Source organism: Pollicipes pollicipes, unplaced genomic scaffold (assembly GCF_011947565.3).
Source record: "Pollicipes pollicipes isolate AB1234 unplaced genomic scaffold, Ppol_2.1 Scaffold_3087;HRSCAF=3621_pilon_pilon_pilon, whole genome shotgun sequence".
Lineage (NCBI taxonomy): Eukaryota > Metazoa > Arthropoda > Thecostraca > Pollicipedomorpha > Pollicipedidae > Pollicipes > Pollicipes pollicipes.
Window position 1 is genome coordinate 8,687,325 of NW_023596225.1, and position 9,067 is coordinate 8,696,391.

General features: G+C 47.8%; 1 long non-coding RNA gene across 1 annotated transcript; it reads left to right on the plus strand.

The window, feature by feature from the left end:
• Positions 1-1,179: 1,179 nt before the first annotated feature.
• On the plus strand, positions 1,180-5,589 carry LOC119090607 (uncharacterized). Its single transcript, XR_005093269.1, has 3 exons — positions 1,180-1,267; positions 3,131-3,198; positions 5,471-5,589. It is a non-coding gene; the product is annotated as an uncharacterized LOC119090607 (long non-coding RNA).
• The last annotated feature ends 3,478 nt before the right edge of the window (positions 5,590-9,067 follow it).

A 9,067-nucleotide genomic window follows, 5' to 3' on the forward strand; every position in this document is an offset into this window, starting at 1 on the left:
TAAACATCATCTCAACTCACCTCATCTATATTTCGACAGCAGCAGTTGTGTTAAAAACATGATAAGGCTTATTTTTGGCTGGTTTTAACCAGTGTTTTGGCTCAATTAATTTGTGTCAGCCTATTGACATCAGACAAAGTTGTAAACATGCAAATGAAAGCTACTCAAATCACTTTGAACAGCCAGTTTATTGTTGGCCTCTGGCATGGGCAATAGTGGGCATGCCCTATAAAACCATCTTTCTTCACCAAATTTAACATTATTTATACAGGGCCACAAAACTAGTTCTGCTGCTTGTCTGTTCAGCTGCCACAAAAACATCATTTATATTTCGTTGTGCTGATATTTCAGTGCTTAAGGTTTGAGATGTTTGCTTCGCATTTTTGATGGGATGGTCTATTTGCTAGAAACTTATATCCACCCCACCTTGCAACTGCTATGCAACTTAAGGTATTCCTATGTTGACAAATATAGTGTACATCTACTGTAGTCATTTGCCAGTCAGTAAACCATGGCGACTAAGGACAACATCTGGTTAAAGCAGACAAGAGGGACCACTTCAACAAATTTGAGGCAAATAATCAAGAATATGGAACAAAATAGTTAAATCACATGTCTTGTGGCATCATAACTTGTCTTATGAACGCAACTTGATGGATTTAAATAGACAATGACTAAATCTTGTTACAAACCATGCGTAAACCAAGCAGGCAAGGCTAGTAATAAGTTGCTTCACAGGAGAAACTTACCGGCTCGTTAAAGGGAATGTTTCACATTTGTATGGCGTTTTGAACTGAAATGGCCATCTTGAGGACAGTTTGATGCAGTTCACGGATATGCCCTTTTTAAGACCCACAACGCTCTGGTTCCTGAGTTACACGCCCGCAAAGTACGAAAAGGCTTGTATACAGCCAACTTCAAAATCGCCCTCTGATAAATGACGCCATAGATACGCCATTAGATCCACGTGATATTACAGGCTGTTTGTTATGGTCAAAACAGCATGGGCGCTGATACATTCGCAAAGGCGATGATGCTGCACATGTGGTACAGTCCGCGGAAGATGATTGGCTGTTAGCAATATTTTACTGCCGAATGTATGTCGCGAACATAGGCGTGAGCAATTTCGGGTTGTGCGGCACTCGTCGACGGGGCATTTTTCTCACTCCTAGGCAGTGTCCTGTTTGCGTCAGTGCGAGATGCCCAGCGGAAACTGTTGTGTGTGTGGTGATCGCAGGACAAACGAGAATCATTTCACTGTGTTGGTGTAAGTACCTCGCTCCCAATCTGTTAAAAACACTTCACACCGAATATGCCTGGCGTATCACCGACATCGCAGCAATAAGTTCAGGATAGGCACGTCTCAATATCGCATGCTGTTTCGAGTATGGTGTGTGGTCGATTTCAATTTTTGTCACAGTTTGAGGAATGGGCGTGCAATTATAGCAATGTCCGGCAAAACTGCCTTCAAAGATAAAACAAAGTCAATGAAAAGCAGATGCGCGCGGCAGTTGAACGGCGGGCGCAAGTGCTAGGAGCTGAGCTCACGGTTGCCACCAGTTTGAGAAATGGCTTTGTTTATGTGGTGTATTGTGACAACAAAAAATATACACCGTGCTAATTTTGAGAGTAATTGACTAGGCCCAAGTATGGCACATGGGCGCGGGTTTGGCACACAAATTTTGATGTTAGGTGGGTGTGGCAGAGTTGATGGGATTTTCAGAGTGAGTAGACAGGGATACCAACACTACCACTACGCAGCCCAATGTGAGTGATGACAAACACCTGCACATGGGATATTTCCTACTCACATTGTGTTTGAAATATGGGAGCAATTTCATTCTGGCATTTTTGAGGGAGTTCAAATATTTTTGCCCGCTCCCATCTCCTACCTTTCTCTCTAAGTTCATGGAGGCATCATGGAGGTTGTATTTACCTTGGCTATTTGATGTAACCACTTGCATAAATAGGTATGTAATTCAAGATTGCTTTTGCCAGTCACGTCAGGACCAGAGATATCAGTCTCAACAATTAATCCATTGCTCCAGATTGCAGATATCATCAGTGTCCTCAACCTATCACTGAATTATATGGGCTGTTATCAGATTTGCACTAAACTGAGCACCCAGTTGTCATATTCCGACAATGACATTACTGTTGGGATGTTACTGCAACTACTTCAGAACATCAAATTTGCTCACCATTCACTTAAGTTGGTGACAGTCATGCACCATGCTCACAGCTCGCAGAGTTCATGGGTGCATGGCCTCAGCTTGCATTACTTATTTTTGGGATGACTAGCATTTCAGCATGTGTCAGGCATGTTGGGCAACGTGGATGTCATCTGCAGTCTGTACTCCTGATGAATCGGCACTTAGCACAAGTATTAAACCACACCCTGGGGGCAGATATTTTCAGTTCGTATTACTCATTTGAAGTAGAAGATGTCCATTGCATTGTATAGTAATTCAATTTCCTAATTATAAGGATCATTTCAGATTCCCAGCTCAGCAAGGCTACCTACAGGAGAGGTTTGATGCATGTTGCATCAGCGTTCTGGCGCGTGGGCAAGGAGTGTGCGAGGCACATTTTTTCATTGGAAGCTTTTTCTAGCCTAGCAACTAAAAGGAAAAGGCTGAGGGCCAACGCTGTGCCATCTCTGCAATTCTGTGAATGCCAGGATTCTCTTTATTTTTTTCTGCCAGACCCTTCTGATTTAGCCTTGGCATTCAGGCTCGAACTTCTTTAACATTAGAGCGCATGTGAAATTTCCGTGACCATCTTTTGTCCCATTTGTTTTCATGTCTTCTTTTAGTCATTATTAAGTCATAAATTTTAGTATGCCTGTAAGCAAATGTTTACCAGTTAGTATATTGCGAAATGCATGGCATTGGGGTAGATTTATGATGTGTTGGTCTTAAATGGTGTAATATCAATGGTGTGTGTTAGCTAGGCTGACTGAGTTCTTCATTTCTGACATAAACAGTCACATGATGCAAGTAAAACATTGTTCTGTGTTATACTTGGAGCATATTTAACATTGCTGTCCTATAACCTGTACATTGTGTGACAGTTTTGTTCATTGTTAATCTTATTGATCATGATGATTGATGTACTTAAATGTTTTCAGCTCAGGGAAGGTGTTCCAGGCACCCCAGTGCTTCCAGCGTGTACGCCATCTCCAAGACCAGAATCTAGGTCAGAGTGTTTTCTTTTGGGGTTGGATTTTGAGCTTTAGTTCAAGCGTGAGTCAGTTTTCGTCAGTTCGTCAGTTTGAGCGTGCTGCGAGATTGTGCGGTTCGTGCAGCCACAGCCAGGCCATGCTATGGCGCTGCTGTGGTGGACGGCGTGGCCGAGGGACGCCCCGTGGCACTGCCCCGCCGCCCGGCTGGGTGCTGGGCCTTACTGGCAGCCAGCCAGCTGTGCTCTGGGTCCGCTTGTTGGCCGCGTGTAGCAGAGCTGTCAGGCATCTTGGGTCTTGCAACTTGATAGCTGGGTTCATGTGCATAGGCCGGCTGGATCAGAATCCGGAGTGACAGCCGTCCCTGGTCGTGGCTGGAAAATGACAGCTGTCCCTGACCGGGGCTTGGGAGTGACAGCCGTCCCCGGCCGGGGCTGGGGAGTGACAGTCGGCGGGCCGCCCGTCAGATCGAGTGCCCAGCTGTCGCCGAGCTGCCGGCACCGGGCCGCCGCTCTCTCCGGACAGAGTGTGCGCCGGCGCGGACGAGTCGGCGCCGGGCCGCGCCCACCCGCCGCGCTGGCACAGAATTTGCGCCGCTCATGCGTGTACCATATTTGTGCGATTTCGGCGTCGCTATATATTCAGCACTTGGTGGAAACACACTTGGGCGTAACATGTATCAAGCTTGGATAATTACCACGTTTGAATCAGCTGACGATGCGTTGTGTACGGGAGGCTGTGCCGTTGAGTCCTGCTCCCAATCGCAGTGGAGTGGGTGAACGCAGCCAACGAAATCGTGGTCATTGACAATGTCTGTGCCCCACAGAGGAGAAATCACTGTGCTCAGGGGTCGGGTGAGATGTCTGTTCCGCTCGATGCCGTGGCTATCGTGGGTGGGGTCGGGCCGCTGTGGAATGTGTCGATGGTGCTCCCACTGAGACCCCGCTTGTCGCCCGTCCGCATTATCGTGTTCAGCATCACGCTGCTGCTGAGCTGCGTGCCGTGGGCATACGACTCGTCGGCAGCACTGCCATGCCTCACCATACTGGCGCTGATCGGGCTCTAGTTTGGTGTGTCTGAGCCGCTCACTTTCGTTGTTACCTACTTCGCCCTCAACAGGCATGTGCTGCAGCACCCGTGGGCGCTGGGCGCGGACTGACGGCGGCCGCGCGGCGCCAACGGCAGCTGTCTCCTGGCGCTGGGCGCGGACTGAGCGTGGCCGCGCGGCGCCAACGGCGGCTGTCCCCGGGCGCTGGGCGCAGACTAAGAGCGGCCGCGTGGCGCTAGCGGCGGCTGCCTCTGGGCGCTGGGCGCAGACTAAGAGCGGCCGCGCGGCGCTAGCGGCGGCTGCCTCTGGGCGCTGGGCGCAGACTAAGAGCGGCCGCGTGGCGCCATCGGTGGCTACCCTAGGGCGCTAAGCGCGGACGGGGGGGGGAGGGGGGGGGGGGCGGCCGCGCGGCGCCACCGGCAGTTCCCCGCGGGCGCGCCGTGTGGCTTGACGACTCCAAGGGGCGCACTGAATACTCCAGCACAGCAGTACATGCATCACCTGCTAACACAGCAATGTGTAGTCATGGGTTTGATTATTTGTGGTATTCAGGATAGTGGCTAGTAGTCAAGAAACGGTTGCTAATCTTGTGATCGCGTAAAAAGCAGTATGGCATCGTTGCGCCCTTTAAGAGATTGGGATCAGTCCAGAAAGTTCTTATTTCATTTTCCCAAAACGAGCAAAAAAATATGATTACAGTGAGTGCCCTTCAAAAAATGCAATGGATGTTATGTACCTGGCGGTGACTCCGAGTAGCATTTGTCCGCCTCAGTTCGTATGTCTGCCTTAGCACGCGCGGCGGTGGGTGAGGGGGAACAGCGGTGTTGCTCGCTATTTTGCCCATGGCTGGGATGGCCTGCATCCGGTGGATCGATGTCAGAGGGCGGGGTGGACTCTGCCGAGCAATGTAGCATATGCAGGAACGTCATAATTCTTCTTCAAACGGTATTCCTACGATCAGATGTGTTCAAGGTGCATACTAGGTTCCGTTGTTTTGGACACTGATCCCAGAAATTCATTCATGGAAATGGTTTGGACAGAGTTATACAACGTCATTATTTGGTGGCTTGGTGTAGCTAAGTGGTGAAAGTTTTTTTTGTAATATGGTGTTTATGCTTGTTTTTGCTTTGCTTTTTGTCAGAATTATTATTTTCTGGGAAGCATGTTGTTAGCAACAAAAGTCCATGCTGATGGATGCCATTGTGAATTAATTATGACCCAACTTTGTTGGATGGTTCCAGAACGTCTCGCGTCTACAGCCGTATCTCCGACCAGTGCATCCTGTGGCAGGTGACGGTGTCGAGTACCTCTCCACACGCGCGCCCGCTCCTGGAGGCCATCGTGGACAAGCGTATGCAGGTCACCATCACTGGTCCGTCAAAGCACTGCGGTGTGGCACACCCAAATGTGCACCGCGGACATGGGCCGGACGAGAGTCGAGAGAGCCTGGCGGACAGCCGCACCCGGCACGTCGATTCCAGTAGTTGCATTTGTCATGACTAGCTAGCCCCGCTTTGCTCGCCCTGGCGGGCGTTAGGCATTGTCCAGTGAGGATGGATGCTCCTGGTAGAATGTCATGTGATATTGGTTGGGGAGTGAAATGCTAGTTCTCATTATCATTGAATGCAGAATGTGTCTTGCCAAAGATGTGTTTGCATGTGTTACTCACGTATTGGGGATTCACAAAACAGGCTGAACAAGTGGAGACACTTATTGGTTGTGTACTTTGCTGCGAGTGATCGGCATATTGTATCTGGCCAGTCGCATGTCAGATGCAGAGTAAATACAAGAAAACACACTTGACCAGCCTTCTCATGATGGAATATATTATGAAAGCAACGGGGGATTGCAGTACAAAAACCATATCAGTGTTAATTATGTCATGCCACAGTACAGCTCTGGAGTAGACCACAATGACGCTGTTGACCAGTGCCATCTCACAATGTACCACATTGGTTGACTGTTTTATGTCAAGCCTGCGAGAAAACAGTTTAGAATATATGAATGACTTAACAGCTGATTTAGCGCTGCCAAAGGACGTGAGCCGGAATGCCGTAACACCACGATGATTGTTTCAGGGCAAACTAGTGACTAAATAAATAATGATGTGCAAGGAAAGCATTCTTGGTGGCTCAACTTTACCATATTTACCATAGCAATAGCAATGATTTGGTGATCAATTCATGGTTATGTTACAGATTCATTGTTAACTTTGGCATGTGACTGCACTTCCAGTTACAAGAAACAAAAAAGCAAGTACTGCATACATCACAAGATATCAATGTCACGACTACAGCATTGCAGGCAAGTACGGGTCGACAGTTCAGTATTGATATCTTCAACAGTCCTCGGCAGGTTTCGGTTAGAGATTCACGACACTACATGACGGTTTTCACAGCATATCGCGGTTTTTATGGTGCAGATTCTTAATAATCTACCATAAAAGCCGGCGATCACTACGTTGCGTATGTCAAGCCTTTCACCAAAGCTTGTCCGACGACCAGTGTCAATACAAAAATTCACAACCAAGCCATTCACGGGCCGGTCACCCCACATAGCACTCGCCACTAGAATGGCCGGCGGGCGTCAGCTTTAGCGCGTTTCGAGGTATTCTTTAGGTTCGGCTGCCAGATGCTGCCAGGTATTGCTGTCGTCACAAAACCATTTCATGACGCCACCAAACGATGACGTAATAGGGTACATTTTTACAAACTTCGAAATTTTGCTACTTAGAGTCGTTTTTGAGCCTTGAAAACGTACCAATAGTTACAAGTAAGCTTTTCCCATCATATCTGGTGCTTACCTCAGTGTCTTCAAATGTGGAACATTTCCTTTAAGAGCACGCTTCTTCCCGCTCCCCCACATAAAAAGTCAGCGTCTTTCGCATGGTTTGCTGAAAGACAGGGTCATCCAACCCACCCACAAAATATAGATATCAGTTATGCTCACCCACCTGCAAAATAAAATGCGAAACGAGAAAGAGAAGGTCTGCATGATAAAGCAATTTCGTTATCAAACACTTCTGTATAAGCTGCGCCAGACCAGTCCCAAGGCCACGCGCGCTAGGATAATGTACCGTGATGAGGTCGCAAACCTAGCATGGCTTAGATTTATTATTATTGAGCTCGCCATGAACCAAAAAACCGCGTAACTGGGGGTTTAACAGCGCAAATCTTATGTTAAAAATAAGTCCAGTGCTGCAAATTGTCTCTTTCACTGCCTATGAATTGTTCACTCTTGGGTGTGTATCAAACTTGTTTAAGCGGATGGCGGATTAATACAAAGCATGTATGGAACATGTGCAAGTTTGCAAAATTTTGCAAAGGAATGGGTCAACGTTTTGAGCCATAGATAGAGTACTTGAAGGCAATCGGAAAGAAAGGAAAAATGAAGTTGTACTACGCTCGGATGATAAAACAACTAATTCAATGAATATAAAGAATGATAGTTTGTTGGTATCATTTTTTCGCCGGCTCACTGACTAAATTTCTGTAGAACTGAGTGTTCAAAGGGTGATATTCAGCTTTATAATTTCATTTAGAAGGCATTTCTTGAATTTTTCACTCTTGCATTTCGGGAGTGATGCAATTTAGTGGTCAAGTTTCTTCGGGTAAGAGAAATACGTGGAACAAGATTATCCACCAGGCTTTGCTGCCGTTTGTACCAGGTTTTGCTTCGGTTGTGTGGTGCTTGTGTCGTGCGACCAAAACAAAATTGGGGATGCGTGAAACTCTTGCGTTTGGCGCACAGCTGCAGTTGTGATCCACTTTGTAAATAAGCCTAACTTGGCGTATGCAAGCGGCTGGAGTCGCTGGGGTTCTTGGGCTTGGAGGTACCTGGCGTCCTTGCTCTGTGCATACATAGACATGATTCAAATGTAGGTGAGGCAGGATGTAGCCATAGGTGTCCAGTTTCTGTGGAGCACTGCTTATGCTTGTTGGTTTCAAGTGAGCTCGGTTTTGGATGCCACATTTAAGCCACGAAAAGGGAAACGTGGGTTTGATATGCGTGGTTAGACAATATCAGGTGGTAGTGAAAAATTCACACAAAACATGCGGGAACGGAGGGAAAAATCCTCCTCATCGGATGTTGCTTTATACACAGAGTCGGCAATGCTAGGACACCGGGATGTTTACTCCACCGAAATATCTTAAAGGTAGCCTTTTCAGTTAAAAGCTTCATACACAAATGCAAACGCTCTTAGCGTAATTGTTTTAGGACTTAGAAAAATTGTTATCACGGTTCAATTACCCTTCATGATCATTACGTCGAACGCAGCCACTGATTCTCTCGCAGGTAACTCCTGCCTCTCGGCCCCTTTGCAGGCCTGCTCTCTTTGCGAAACAGCTGTCCGCTGAACCTTCCGTGGGTGCTAACTCGCAGTTCTGCAGCGTGTCTGCATGATGTGATCTGCCCTGGATGACGCAACGTGGGCAGGTGCAACTAAGCGCTTCGACACTCTTGTGCTTCGTTAGCTATCTGTAGTCTTATGCCTCTCCAAGAAATGAGAAAGCCGTTTAAAGAGAACCGTGCATAAAATGCTGACCGCAGTGGGGGCCAATGACTGTTGTAAATCCTACTCCAAGGAGAGAGGGACTCGTTTGCAAAGGGCCACGCTAAAAATGCTGACCGCAGAAGGAAGTGGCGATGTTTGACATCACGCAGTAGCTGAGCAGGTTTAGTTCTCAAGCCTCTGGCCCAGGCGCCAACACAGAAGTCAGCACGCAATGACGGAATTTCCAAAAGGCTTTCCACTGGTCGTGGTGTTACGTGGTCCGACTGTGATCGGGGGCTTCGTTTATGGCGGTCGTCTGGCACGTGTCGCGGCTTTGCACGCC